The 14,153-nt window shown below is 44.0% G+C and overlaps 1 long non-coding RNA gene across 1 annotated transcript; it reads left to right on the top strand.

The window, feature by feature from the left end:
* The first annotated feature begins 2,146 nt into the window (after positions 1-2,146).
* Positions 2,147-13,854, top strand: LOC107131547 (uncharacterized). The gene is made up of 3 exons (XR_001494411.3): positions 2,147-2,417; positions 5,523-5,634; positions 12,332-13,854. It is a non-coding gene; the product is annotated as an uncharacterized lncRNA (long non-coding RNA).
* The last annotated feature ends 299 nt before the right edge of the window (positions 13,855-14,153 follow it).

The raw sequence follows: 14,153 nt of genomic DNA, 5'->3' as shown, positions 1-14,153 counted from the left end.
ATGCAGAGTACATCATGAGAAATGCTGGGCTGGATGAAGCACGAGCTGGAATCAAGATTGCCAGGAGAAATATCATTAACCTCAGATATGCAGATGACACCACCCTTATGGCAGAAAGTGAAGAGGAACTCAAAAGCCTCTTGATGAAAGTGAAAGAGGAGAATGAAAAAGTTGGCTTAAAGTTCAACATTCAGAAAACTAAGATCATGGCATCCGGTCCTATCACTTCATGGCAGATAGATGGGGAAACAGTGGAAACAGCATCAGACTTTATTTTTTGGGGCTCCAAAATCACTGCAGATGGTGACTGCAGCCATGGAATTAAAAGACGCTTACTCCTTGGAAGGAAAGTTATGACCAACCTAGATAGCATGTTGAAAGGCAGAGACATTACTTTGTCACAAAAGGTCCGTCTAGTCAAGGCTATGGTTTTTCCTGTGGTCATGTATGGATGTGAAAGTTGGACTGTGAAGAAAGCTGAGCACCGAAGAATTGATGCGTTTGAACTGTGGTGCTGGAGAAGACTCTTGAGAGTCCCTTGGACTGCAAGGAGATCCAAGCAGTCCATCCTAAAGGAGATCAGTCCTGGGTGTTCATTGGAAGGACTGATGCTGAAGCTGAAACTCCAATACTTTGGCCACCTGATGCAAAGAGCTGACTCATTGGAAAAAACCCTGATGCTGGGAAAGATTGAAGGCGAGAGGAGAAGGGGGCGACAGAGGATGAGATGGCTGGATGGCATCACCGTCTCAATGGACATGAGTTTGAGCGAACTCCGGGAGTTGGTGATGCACAGGGGAGCCTGGCGTGCTACGATTCACGGGGTCGTAAAGAGTCGGTCATGACTGAGCGACTGAACTGAACTGAACTGAACTTTTAATGAAAGATTTAACACACTGGTTGTCATAATTATTAAAAGTGTTAACTTTTCTGTTATTTATCCATTTCATGAGCACGCATGCACTGAAAGGTTTATGACCCACGTGCTTTGCAGAGACACTAAGAATGAACAAAGCTGTGTGCTCTGACAGCAATCCTATCAGAAATTAAATACAGTGAGATCAGTACAGATAAACCTGAGACCGGAATAAACGGTGCTTTTTCAGCTCTTCAGATGTTCGGTTCTATGTAAACAGAAGACCCACATGTGTGGCGTGGAGCTAATCAAACATGACTGAGGACAAACCACACTGATGGAAGAGCTAACTGAAAACGGCAAGCAGAGGAAACTATACGATAATCAGTCCTGAAATAAGAGCACTTTTTAAATGACTCCCCATGTTCCAGATGGTGAGGTGGGACCTTATAGGCTATGCATTCAACCCTTTCCATTGCCTCAAGAAGCTGTGATTATTTATGAGTCTGGTACGGATTAGGAAGCAGACTGAAAGAGAAATCTTACTCTGTTGAAGCCTGTGGAGCTAGTAAGTGCTGGACTCAGGTTTAGAATCCCAGTCCTGACTGCCCAGCTCTGCTTCGCCCTCCCGAACTGGAGCTGTGACAGGGGGCTTCTCTGTGGGACAACCAACAGGGTCTAAGTCCTTCAAAGATGCACCCAGGGAGCCTGTGGTTTTAGGTGAGGGGGGAAATAGAACCATTCTCATTTTCCCCTGACAATAAATCCTTCAGTCATACAAACTCCAAATATAAATGCTTGGGAACTCAGTGGAACTGTGTTTTTTTGTTTTTTTTAAGGGCGGTGGGGGATGGAATTTCAAACCAAGCAGCTTCTGGAAAGAGTCTCGCCTCCGAAGCACTGCTCGTAGCTCTGGAGGTCCCGCCATATTGGAACAGGTCCTAATTGGCGGAAAGAAAGAGCAAGACTCGCAGTGAACATAATAACAGGGCGAGATGGAAGGAAAAGGACTCCTTTCTCTTTTCCTTCTAATCAAGGGCCCTGGTAAAAGACACGCAGACACATAGCAAGAGCCTTCCAAGGTTGAATCACATTTGTTTTCAAACCTGCTGTCCTTTAAAATGGAGGTTCAGAAAAATAAGCACCCGACAATCAAGAAAAACCCTCTCATCCTGGGCCAGGTTCTGAGCCGAACAAAGGCAGGATATTTTCTAGAAGCTTATTAAATGTTTGACCCACGTGAAACAGTCCTGTATTTGTTATAAAATGCTTCTCAGGCTCCCACAGCTCCAATGATATGGATGGGTTTAAGCAGAGTGACATGGGAGAGAATGTTCATGACTGCTGCTCACGTTGACTAATGGGAGATACAGGGTGGGACTGCCTGAACCATCATTTTTCTTATTACAGGCACCCACATCTATGGCTTTGATCTCCACTGCAGACAGCGTTCTGCTCCATCTCAGAAGAGGTTGCCGTGTGTGCCCCATTAGCTGGCCTTTGGAATAAACTCACAACAGAACTTGCGGCTAGAATTCCACCACTGACCATTCGCAAAGAGGTAAGTTGTAAGTGCTTTGCATCACTTCCAAATATTTCTTTCAACAGAGAACAGTTGTTTTTTGCTTTTAATCTATTAGCTAATATTACCATCTGCTTTGGTCCTAATAAGTTTAGAGTTTGGGCCTTAATCATGAAGTGTTTTGCCAAAGTCCCCTTTTTTCTTCCAGTCATTGAAGGAATTGCAACTTTAAGCCTGGGTAGACTTTGTAAAAGATGTTTTTAAACGTTGGCATTACACCCTTGCTGCTGATGATAATAACACTCATATCTGCGATTCGAAACCTGATTTTAGATAAGGATGCATGATTGAACCACAACTGTAATCACTTGGGAGGAGATGTTAATCCATCTTCCGTGGGATTTTTTAAGATATTTATTTGGCTGCACTGGTCTTAGTGGTGGCATTCAGAATCTTCATCTTCAGCGTGGCGTGAGGATCTTCAGTTGTGGCGTGGGGGTCAAACCCAGGCGCCCACATTGAGAGAGCAGAGATCTGACCACCGAACCACTAGGGAAGGCCCTCCATGGGACTGTATTCTGCTAGTATGTATTTTTAATCTGGGGGCCAGTCACATGCATTTCTGAGGTAAAGGGAAGGTGTTTTGCCATTATAGGGGACAGCATAAATACAGCTGACTCTTGTAAAGGTAGAAAGTGTGGCTCGTTGGCCACTGTGTTTTAATTGGACTCAGGTTTAGAATCCCAGTCCTGACTAAGGCAGGCAGGTTGGCAGACTGAATAGCCTGGGGCCTGTGGTCAAAGTCCTGAGACAAAAGCCAAGATCTGTCCCCAGCTAGCTGGCTGTCCTTGGGTGAGCCCCTTCAGACCTCACAGACTCAGTGCCCAACATCCCATCTCTTACCTGAGATTCGTCCTCACAGCTGATCTCAATGAACCATTGACTTAACATTTATGGGACTAGTTTGTAAACAGTCCTGTGTAAGATGGAGTGTGCCATGCTCAGTCGTGTCGACTCTTTGTGACCCCACGGACCATAGCCCTCCAGGCTCCTCTGCCCATGAGATTTCCCAGGCAAGAATCCTGGAGTGGGTTGCCATGCCCTTCTCCAGGGGGTCTTCCCGACTCAGGGATCAAACCCACATCTCCTCTGTTGCCTGCATTGGCAGGCGAATTCTTTACCACTGAGCCACCTGCGTGGGGGATACCCTGCTTGTTGACTAAAATAATGACTGAGCCACAAGACCCATGTTGTAGGGAGTTTGGAAGAATATTCTAAAGAGTTATTAAATAACACAATATGGAAAAATTAAACACCTATTTGTATTTATTTTCTATGACTTCATAACAAATGACTACAAATGTGTGTGTAAGCTTAGTCACTCAGTCGTGTGTCTGACTCTTTGCAACCCTTTGGACTGTAACCCACCAGGCTCCTCGGTCCGTGGGATTCTCCAGGCAAGAATCCTGGAGTGGGTTGCCATGCCCTCCTCCAGGGGATCTTCCTGAATCAAGGGTCAAACCCACGTCTCCTGTGTGTCCTGCATTGCAGGCAGATTTTTTACCTGCTGAGCCATCAGGGAAGCCCCAGTGACCACCAACTTTATGGCTTAAAGCAACACACATTTGTTATCTAACAGGTTCCATGGTGAGGAATCTGGGCTTGGTTTAGCTGGGTTGTCTGGAAAGTTACCATCAAGGTGTTGGTCGGAGCTGGGGTCTCATCTGGAGGCTTGACTGGGGTGGATCTGCTACCCAAACCATTCAGTGTGCTGGCAGAATTCAGCTCTCTGTGGCTGTAGAACAGAGGAGGCTTTTGCTTCTTGCTGTCTGTTGACCAGGGGCTGCTCACAGCTCTAAGGATTGCCATAGCTCTGTGTCATCTGGTACCCCCGTCAGGCTTTTACCCGAAAGTTTATTCCCTCAACCTGGCGGAAGAGAGAGTCTTCAGCATGAGACTGCTCGCTAGCAGAGCGATTTTATATAATGTGATCATGGCAGTGACATCACCTTTGTCACGTACTGAGCATCATCACAGGAGAGACAGCAGCCCTCTGCAGTTTCCGTGGGCAGAGGCAAGTCACGGCTACCACCATCCTCAGGGGGAGAAGACCTCTCAAAGGCACGAACGCCTGAGAGCAGGGGTCATGTGGCTGCCTTAGCGTCTGTCCACCAAATGCTTCATTTTTAGGTCTCTGTGTTAAATATACTTATCAGAGCATTTCTTCAATTTGTAGACTACAGAATTTAGGTATTGACTTCCCAACCTTTCAAGCAGACCCAACTGTGGACACTAACAAATCGTCATACAAAAATAGACTATGTCACATTCCCACAAAGTACAAAATAGACAGAATATTCTACTTCTCAGCCAGAGCTGGGTGTCCATCCTCTAAAACTAGATGAAGATCTTCTTAAAAAAAAAAAACAATTATTTATTTGCTGTCTTGGTTGTGGCATGTCGAATCTTTAGTTGAGTCATGTGGGATCCAGTTCCTTGACCAGGAATGGAACCTGGGCCCCCTGGGAGCACAGAGTCTCAGCCACTGGACCGCCAGGAGCGTCCCAGAGGTCATCTTGATTTCAGTGAAGTTGGGTCAGTAAGATGAGTGTTGCCCGTGGGACTAGCAACCTTGTGATATCCCCCTAGCGTCCTTCTCCATCATCCTCCACCTTGCTGTGGGCTCTGGGAGGCTGACCATTCTAGATTCGATCAGGTCCTTTGAATTTCCTTTGGGCTCAGCCAGTGGGAGGCCACAGTGGGAGTGAAGAGAGAAGGGCTGGGTCACCTTTCTGTCCTGTGTCCCCCTCTCTGTGGGGTCTGCTTAGGCTGCCCTTGTCTCTGTCCCCACCCCCCACCCCCGGCCCCCGCCCCCATGCTATCTCCTCCTCCCGTCTCTCCAGGAGCCTCCTGTCAGGACTCGGAAACTGCTCTCTTCCCCATCTACTGAGCCACTGATTACAGCTTGGGTGTTACTAGCCCTGGGGGTGCTGACTGCCCTGTGTGTGTGTACTTGTGTGTGTGTGTGTGTGTGTGTGTGTGTGTGATTTCTCTGACCTCTGCCCACAACTTTGCTAATAATTCCTCCATTAAATCTTCCTCAAATTACCACAAATCAAATGTGGCATTTTTTTTTTCTTGCAGAATCTCTGGCAAATATATCCCTCAAGGAATTTAAGTTTCATAAACACAGGGGTTTGTGCATAAAGGGCAATCAAAAGATTGTTGAACAACTGAGAAAAAAGATCCTTTACCAGTAAGTGTGTTATTTTTCCTCTTCAGTAGATCTTGAGGGGCTTCCTCTGCCTTACAGAGTTCTATAAACTTTCTTTCTTTCTTTTTTTTCAAGTTTTTATTAAATTTATTGCAGTGTTGCTTCCGTTTTATGTTCTGAGTTTTTGGCCACAAGGCATGTGGGATCTCAGCTCCCCAGCCAGGGATCGAACCCTCACTCGCTGCATTGGAAGGCCGTCTTAACCACTGGACCACTGAGGAAGTCCTTGCCTTGCAGAGTTCTTGAGGAACTTGAGAAGCGTCAATATAATGGCTCATATTTCCTGGAAAATCTTCTGAGAGGCTTGAGATGATTGATTGTTTATTCCAGAAAAGATAAGGATGTTGCTTTTTATAGAAGTTGTCCCTTACTCTTATCCAGTAAACAGAGAGGGGGTGACTGGGGAGCAAGGTGTGTGCATGCGACAGACAGCACTCACTTCTGTGTTCACTGATGTCAGAGTCCGTGTGTGTCTTTGGTGGAAAAAGCAACAGTGCAGGGGCAAAGGGCATCATATTAAAGGGTTATCGTAGCATGCTTGAAAAGGACAAAATAAATATGAATATTGGATAAAGCTAAAATGTAAAAAAAATTAAGCCTGCTATAAAGAAAATCTAAGTAAAAATATGTGAGATGGTAGGATAAACACTTGAGGCAATGTGAAAAGTTTGATTTTTTAAGATAATTTGAAGGGAATTTGGCTGAATATTCTATATTGCCTTGTGGATGGAAACTGGGAAGCGACCAAGGATTAAATCAATAATTTCGGAGTCTTATTATGGCTCTGATGGTGTATAGGGCAATCTCATCATATTCTGGGGTTAATATTTGCTCAGTGGTGTCTGATTGATGAGAGATTGCTGAGATTTCTCAAACATCTGTTTTGATCATGCAGATATGAGTTATCTTAGCTGAAAATAGGAAATAAGCAGGGGCCAGATTTCTGGGTTTTATCTGCATTTTTTTCTCCTATTAGTTTTGACATTTACAGACACACGATATGCCGGACCGACATGGGACCTTGGAGGGTGAAACCCGTTTCTAGATGTGGAGTCATTTTGTTTGTTTGTTGGCCAGCTCACGGCCCCTTTTCTCCCCGCTTGCTTCCCGCGCTGCTGGAAAAGTAGGACACATCGTGTCAAGGCTACAAATCCGAGCTCCTCTGTAGACACGCAGTCTGAGGTTCAGAGGAGCAAGGACCTGACTCTGGGACGCTTCACAGACATCGTTAGTTTGTTTGTTTTTAATTAATTTTTTAGTGGAGAACAGTTGCTCTACAGTGTTGTGTTAGTTTCTGACACGCAACAGAACGAATCAGCCGTTTGTGTTATTGCTCAGTCACTCAGTCGTGTCCGTCTCTTTGCAACCCCAAGAACTGTAGCCCACCAAGTTCCTCTGTCCATGTGATTTCCCAGGCAAGAGTACTGGAGTGGGTTGCCTTTTCCTTCTCCAGAGTATCTTCCCGACCCGGGGATGGAACCCATGTCTTCCGCATTAGCAGGCGGGTTGTTTACCACTGAGCTGCCGTGGAAGCCCGGATCAGCCATACATAAACATACATCCCTGCCCTTTTGGACTCCCTTCCCATCAGGTCACCACAGTGCATTGAACAGAGTTCCCTGGGCTATACAGCAGGTTCTCATTAGTTATCTATTTTATCCATAGTATCAGATTGGGACGGACACATAAGCACTATTGATATCCTGAGAAACGCTTTATGGTCAAGAGGAGTTAAGCAAAAATACACTCTGAGGTTAATCTCAGGTATATTTTCTTCTTTAACAGGGGTGCAACAGATACATGTAAATGGTTCAAAATATTTCCAGTGGCCACTGCTATAAACATGCATTTCCACAGAACTTAGAGTTAAAATTGTTGTTATCATGCAGTTGGTAAGTCACGTCTGACTCTTTATGACCCAGTGGAACTGCAGCATGCCAGGCTTCCCTGTCTTTCACTGTTGCCTGGAGTTTGCTCAACTCATGGCCATTGAGTCAAGGATGCCATTCAACCAGCTTATCCTCTGTTTTTCCTTCTCCTCCTGCCCTCAATCTTTCCCAGCATCAGGGTCTTTTCCAACGAGTTGACTCTTCACATCAGGTGGCCAAAGTACTGGAACTTCAGCTTCAGCATCAGCCCTTCTGATATATTCAGCTCAATTGAATATTCAGGCTTGATCTCCTTTAGGATGGACTGGTTTGATCTCCTTGCTGTCCAAGGGACTCTCAAGAGTCTTCTCCAACACCATAGTTAGAAAACATCAATTCTTTGGCGCTCAAACTTCTTTACAGTCCAACTCTCACATCCACCCATGACTACTGGAAAGACCATAGCTTTGACTATTTGGACCTTTGTTGGCATAAGATCCAATAATTTCTTGCTATGGCCACCATGAACGTGGAAATGGGTTTTATCCCTCTTAATAGTCACGATAATAAACTGCGTGGCCTCTGAAGGCGCTAAGAGAGGAAAGCAGATATCAGTTCAGAGTGGTTGTATTCTCAGAGTACACTTTTGCCTTAAAGCAAGCGTGCCTAATGAGCTGCCTGAAGCAGCTATCACTGATGGAGCCGTGCTGCCTCTGAATCAGCTACTACTTGGGACCAACTGTGAAACGTTCAAAAGGAAGCTCTCATCTTTCTGAGTCATCAGGAACTTGAGCATTTATTTTCAAGTCCAACCTGGAAGCAGAAGCAGTAAGACGAGTCAATACCAAAGGCAACAGGGAGACCACATTGACAAAACCATCAGCACCGCCAAGTTCAGACGCCTCCAGCTTTGCGGCAGGATTCAGGGAGGTCTTACCCATCAGAACCGTTCCCCCTTCTTCTTAATTTCCCTTTCATGGACTCTGCCTCTGGGCATACGAAAGTGTCCTTCCATGCAATGGGGACTTAGCTTATTTGTGTGTGGGGGTAAGGCAGCCTTTGATAAATATAAAACCCCATCATTATCTCATTTTGGTGTATTCTGAGATTTTCCTAAACAGATGTCATGGAAAATTCATTGAGAAAGAACATAACTTGTTGCAAAAGTAACCCACAGATTTTATCTTTCTCTTTTCCCTTAGGAGTTCAAAGCTGGGAGCAAAGGGCTTGATTGAGATAGGCCTTAGAAGAGAAAGAACTGGACGGTCAGCATGTGGCCTTGACAGGGTGGTAGGAAGTGAATTGTTTGGGATGGAAACTTAAATGCTGTCGATGCCCTGGGATCGGGTTTGGCACTGCAGATGGTCCTATTTTCTTGCAGTATTAAACCGTTCTCATTTTGAATATCACTGCGCTTCCTGTAGTAAGAGGGTGCCGGCATGAGCAGAAGACACAGTTGCGTTTACTTTCCTACATAATAGACAGGCTTTTCCCTCGAACTATGGAGAGGCCCTTCTCAAACCTCTGATCACAGAACTTTGGTAAATAATTTGACAATTTGTTTTAAACATACATTTGCCATATGACCCAGCCATTTTAACCCTTGACGTTTACCCAAGAAACATGAAATTTGGGGTGTACAGAAAAACCTATACGCGAATGGTCGGCACACTTTTTTTTCCCAGTCGCCAAATCCTGGGTACAGTCCAGATAGTGTCCATTTAGTGGCTGGATAAACAAACCATGTTACATCCACACAATTAAACTGATGCCTTAATCAACAGGAAATGGCAACCCACTCCAGTATTCTTGTCTGGGAAATCCCATGGACAAAGGAGCCTGGCCAGACTACAGTCCATGGGGTTACAAAGAGTCAGACACAACTTAGCAACTGAACAACAACAAATATACGTATTTGCACACACACACACACACACACACGCACACACAAGCGGTCTTCCCAGGTGGCACTAGCGATAAAGATCCCACCTACCGATGCAGGGGATGGAAGAGACGGGGGTTCCATCCCTGAGTCGAGAAGGTCCCCTGGAGGAGGAAATGGCAACCCACTCCAGTAGTCTCGTCTGGAGAGTCCCATGGACAGAGGAGCCTGGCGGGCTACAGTCCATAGGGTGGCAGAGTCAGACATGACTAAATGATTTAGCACGCATGCACACATACACACACACATACATACAGTTACTACAGAGTTATTCCCCAGCATTTCTTTTTCAAACTGGAATTGAAATCCAGTAGCATAGCTTCAGCTTACATGTTCCCCAAAGAGAATTTGACTCTAAGAAGTGTAGAGAAAGAGTGGGCTTGCATCTTTGTTAAAAACATCCGTCTGAGATAAAGTGCTTCGGGCAAATTTTCTGTGTCATCATATTGGTCTCTGACTCTCCTAGCTACTTCCTGCCTCCTGCCTGAAGCATGTCCAGTGGCTTCCTTACTCCGACTCTGATAATCTGTGAATCATCAGATTCGGCAGATTATCTGTTCACCACATTCCTAACGCACTCTTTTAGGGACTGGAGATTCATCAGCTGAAATGGGTAGAATCCATCATCCACCAAGCAACCTGAATTTGATGTTTGTAATATTCAGGAGTCAAAAGTCTTTACCTTCAACTTTCTTGTTTACTGGTTACTGAAAGCTTCCTAATTCAGCTGTTTCAACTAGTAATTAAAGTTGATTTGAAAAGCATAGAAAAGTAGAATCAATGAAAAAAAAAAGCAGTATCCATTTGGTGGCCTCAGTCATTTCTGACACTGCTTTTCTGATTTATAACTCAAAAGAACTTGTGTCTTTTGCAAGCTGAGCTTCTGGAAACTGACATTTTCACTTTCATTTTCAACTTCATAAAACTGTAGGCAACAAACACTAATTTGTCCATTTGAATGTAACACATGGAAAGTAGAAGTGCTGAGACACTAGGCAGGAACATCCTGTCAGGTCCTGGGATGCGTGGTAAGAACATTCTGTCTCTCAGGAAAGAACTGTGAATGTGTGACATCGATTATTTAACTAGACGAACATCTTCCAAGCATGCTGGAGCCAGGGGTTCTCCAGAACTCTGAGAAAGGAACTGTATGTAGTAATGAAGCACTATCTGTCCATCCAAGGCGTTTATCCTAAGTAACATCACCACCCAAGCAGAATCGTCAGCCTCTAGTTCCATTTTGTGCTCATTTAAAGCTGCATTGATGAGTCTGTTCACCCCTGGAGATCCTGCAGGTTCCATTTCAGATCACAGCATGAGGGCTGCAGTAAAGTGAGTTGTGCAAACTTTCTGGTTTTCCAGTGCATATAGAAAGGATACTTTGACGATACTGTCTATTAAGTCTATTAAGTGTGCAAGAGCAGTATGTCTAAAACAAATGTGTGCTTAGTCGTTCAGTCATGTCCAACTCTCTGTGACCCCATGGACTGTAGGCTTCCAGGCTCTTCTGTCCACAGGATTCTCCAGGCAAGAATACTGGAGTGGGTTGTCATGCCCTCCTCCAGGGGATCTTCCCAATCCAGGATCGAGCCCAGGTCTCGAGAATTGCAGGTGGATTCTTTACCGTCTGAGCCAGCAGGGAAGCCCAAGAATACTGGAGTGGGTAGCCTATCCCTTCTCCAGGGGATCTTGCTGACCCAGGAATCAAACCAGGGTCTCCTGCACTGCAGGCAGATTCTTTACCAACTTAAAAATTAGTTTATTGCTTTTAAAAAAAAATGCTATCATCTGAGCCTTCTGCAAATCTTAAGAGTAAGATCAAAGATGACAAATATATACTATAACAAATATACTAATAATGAAAAAGTTTGAAATATTTCAAAAATACCAAAATGAGATATGGAGACGCAAAGTGAGCAGATGCTTTGGAAAGATGATGCTGATAGACCTACTTGACACAGGGTTGCCTCAAACCTTCAATCTGTGAAAAACACAGTCTTTGTAACAGGCAATGAAGCAAAGCCCGATAAAGTACAGTAAGTACTGTATTTCTTTGTGTTGACACCAATAATCCAGAGTTTCTAACACCTTTCCTGCAAGAATTTGAAGAACCTCTAATTCTAGGATAAAACATGGTTATGCAGGACTTGAGTGTTTCACCCTTGAATGGGATTTCCTCATTTGAAGTAATTTTGACCAGATTTAGCTTTTTGTTCATCTTTATTTTTCTAAATAGCAATTTAGAAAAACACAAATGAGATCCATGGGCCTCTTACTATTTTCCTTTGCTGTAAGGAATGAAAGTATCATAATAAAATCTGACATTGAGTGTGGACTTCTTAGCCAATTAGCAGTTTCCCTTATCCTAAGAAAAACCACTTGAGAACCTTAAAATTATGTTGGATTCTTTTAAATCTGTGACTCAAACTTTTTAGCAAAGAGTGAGTCCATGCTTTAAAGGAGATTAAAAATATTCATAAAATTAACTCGAGCTTTTGTAGACATCATACAGTTTGGATTTTCCTCTTCTCTGACCTCATAAATATTTTCATGTGCTAAGTGTACGTGGGTATGAAACACAGATTAAAATAAACATACACTATTCAACAAAATAGGAAAAGGCTTAGTGAAGAGATGACTTTGAATAGAAAAGACTGGTCAGGGCTAATAAGGACCACCGACTTGGAAGCTCCTGTTTTGGAGTCTGACAGGTATATGTTTGAATGACAGTTTTATCAGGGCAGATACTATAATTTTACCACCTCAAATCTGTTTTTTTCTTTCCTTAGCGGAAATAAAACTCCCATACATGTGTCAGCTTTCTTTTAGGCTTACGCACATCTAAAAACAATACCTTTTCTACTTCTAGGCACATATCCAGAGAAGACCATAACTGAGAAAGATACATGCACCCCAGCGTCCATAGCAGCACCACTCACAACAGCCAAGACCTGGAAGCAACCGAACTATCCATCAACCGAGGAACGGCTAAAGAAGATGTGGCATATGTATATACGATGGAATATTACTCAACCATAAAAAGTAATGAAGTAATACCATTTGCAGGGACATGGATGAAACTCGAGATTATCATAACAAGTGAAGTAAATCAGACAGAGAAAGGCAAATATATGATATCACTTGCATGTGGAATATTAAAAAATGATAGAAATGAACTTATTTGTGAAACAGATTTACAGACTTTGAAAACAAACTTATGATTACCAAGGGGGAAACACAGAGGGAAGGGATAAATTAGGAGTTTGGGATTGACATGTATATACTACTAGATATAAAATAGATAACAAGGACCTACTGTACAGCACAGGAAACTCTGTTCAATATTCTATAATAATCCAAGTGTTCGTCACTCAGTCGTGTCCTACTCTTTGTGACCCTATGGACTCTAGCCCACGAGGCTCCTCTGTCCATGGAATTCTCCAGGCAAGAATACTGGAGTGGGTTGCTATTTCCTTCTCCAGGGGATCTTCCTGACCCAGGGACTGAACCCAGGTCTCTCACATTGCAGGCATAGTCTTTACTGACTGAGCCACCAGGGAAGACCTGTAATAACCTAAATGGGAAAAAACTTGAAAACGAACAGATACACGTGTATGTGTAACTGAACCACTTGCCACACACCTGAAACTAATCAACTCTAGACCAATATAAAATAAAAATCAAATTAAAAATAATTTTAAAAAGCTCACTTTCCAGGATTTCCTTGCAGTCTGTTGTTGTTTCATCACTAAGCCATGTCCAGCTCTTCATGACCCCATGGACTGGAGCCGGCCAGGTTCCACTGTCTACGGGATTTCCCAGGAGGGGGTTGCCATGCCCTTCTCCAGGGGATCCTCCCGACCCAGGGATCAAACCTGCGTCTCCATGTCTCCTGCTTTGGCAGGCGGATTCCTCACCGCTGAGCCGCCCGGGAATCCTCGCACTTAGTGTGCCCTAATGAAATAAGTTTGGTCTTACTTAATATGTAAGTGAAACATGTGTATTCACTTACACATACATACCATACATTCGTGGTTTATGTAAGTGAAAACGGTGGTGTGACTTCCTGGAAGGAGGAAGCGTGTGCTTCCCTCCTTTTCTTCCCTTCCTTCTAGTGCTGGGACACCCATCTTGGACCAAGGTGTAAAAATGGTGGTATTGGGATATCATTGAAATCTGTGGATCAATTGGGTAGAAAATTTACATTTTAACAATACTGAATCTTTCCATATAAGAGCACGGAATAGTTACCTAGTCAGAACTGATCAATAAATCATCTGAGCCTGAGGATTTCTTTTTGGGAGTATTTTTGGTTAGAAATTCAAGTTTTCAATGTATATAGAATTAACTATATGAACTTTGCTCCACACCAATATGTGGTGTTGGCCTGAAACTTCCAATAAGACGCTTTGTTTTCTCCTCCCACTAAGAGGAGCTCAGGTAGAGATATACATTCCCATGGCCATATAGACAAGCTGGTGAAAGGTCTTAGCCCACCCAGCGTAGAAGATTTAAATCTAGCCCAGACCTAGCAGGATGTGCTAGTTGCTCATTTGTGTCCGACTCTTTGTGACCCCATGAACTGTGGTCTTCCAGGCTCCTCTGTCCATGGGGATTCTCCAGGCAAGAAATACTGGAGTGGGTTGCCATGCCCTCCTCCAGGGGATCTTCCTGACTGATCCAGGGATCGA

This window comes from Bos taurus, chromosome 19 (genome assembly GCF_002263795.3).
Source record: "Bos taurus isolate L1 Dominette 01449 registration number 42190680 breed Hereford chromosome 19, ARS-UCD2.0, whole genome shotgun sequence".
Classification (NCBI taxonomy): Eukaryota; Metazoa; Chordata; class Mammalia; order Artiodactyla; family Bovidae; genus Bos; species Bos taurus.
The sequence above is the reverse complement of the archived record's forward strand: the minus strand, read 5'-3'. Positions and strand labels throughout refer to the sequence as shown.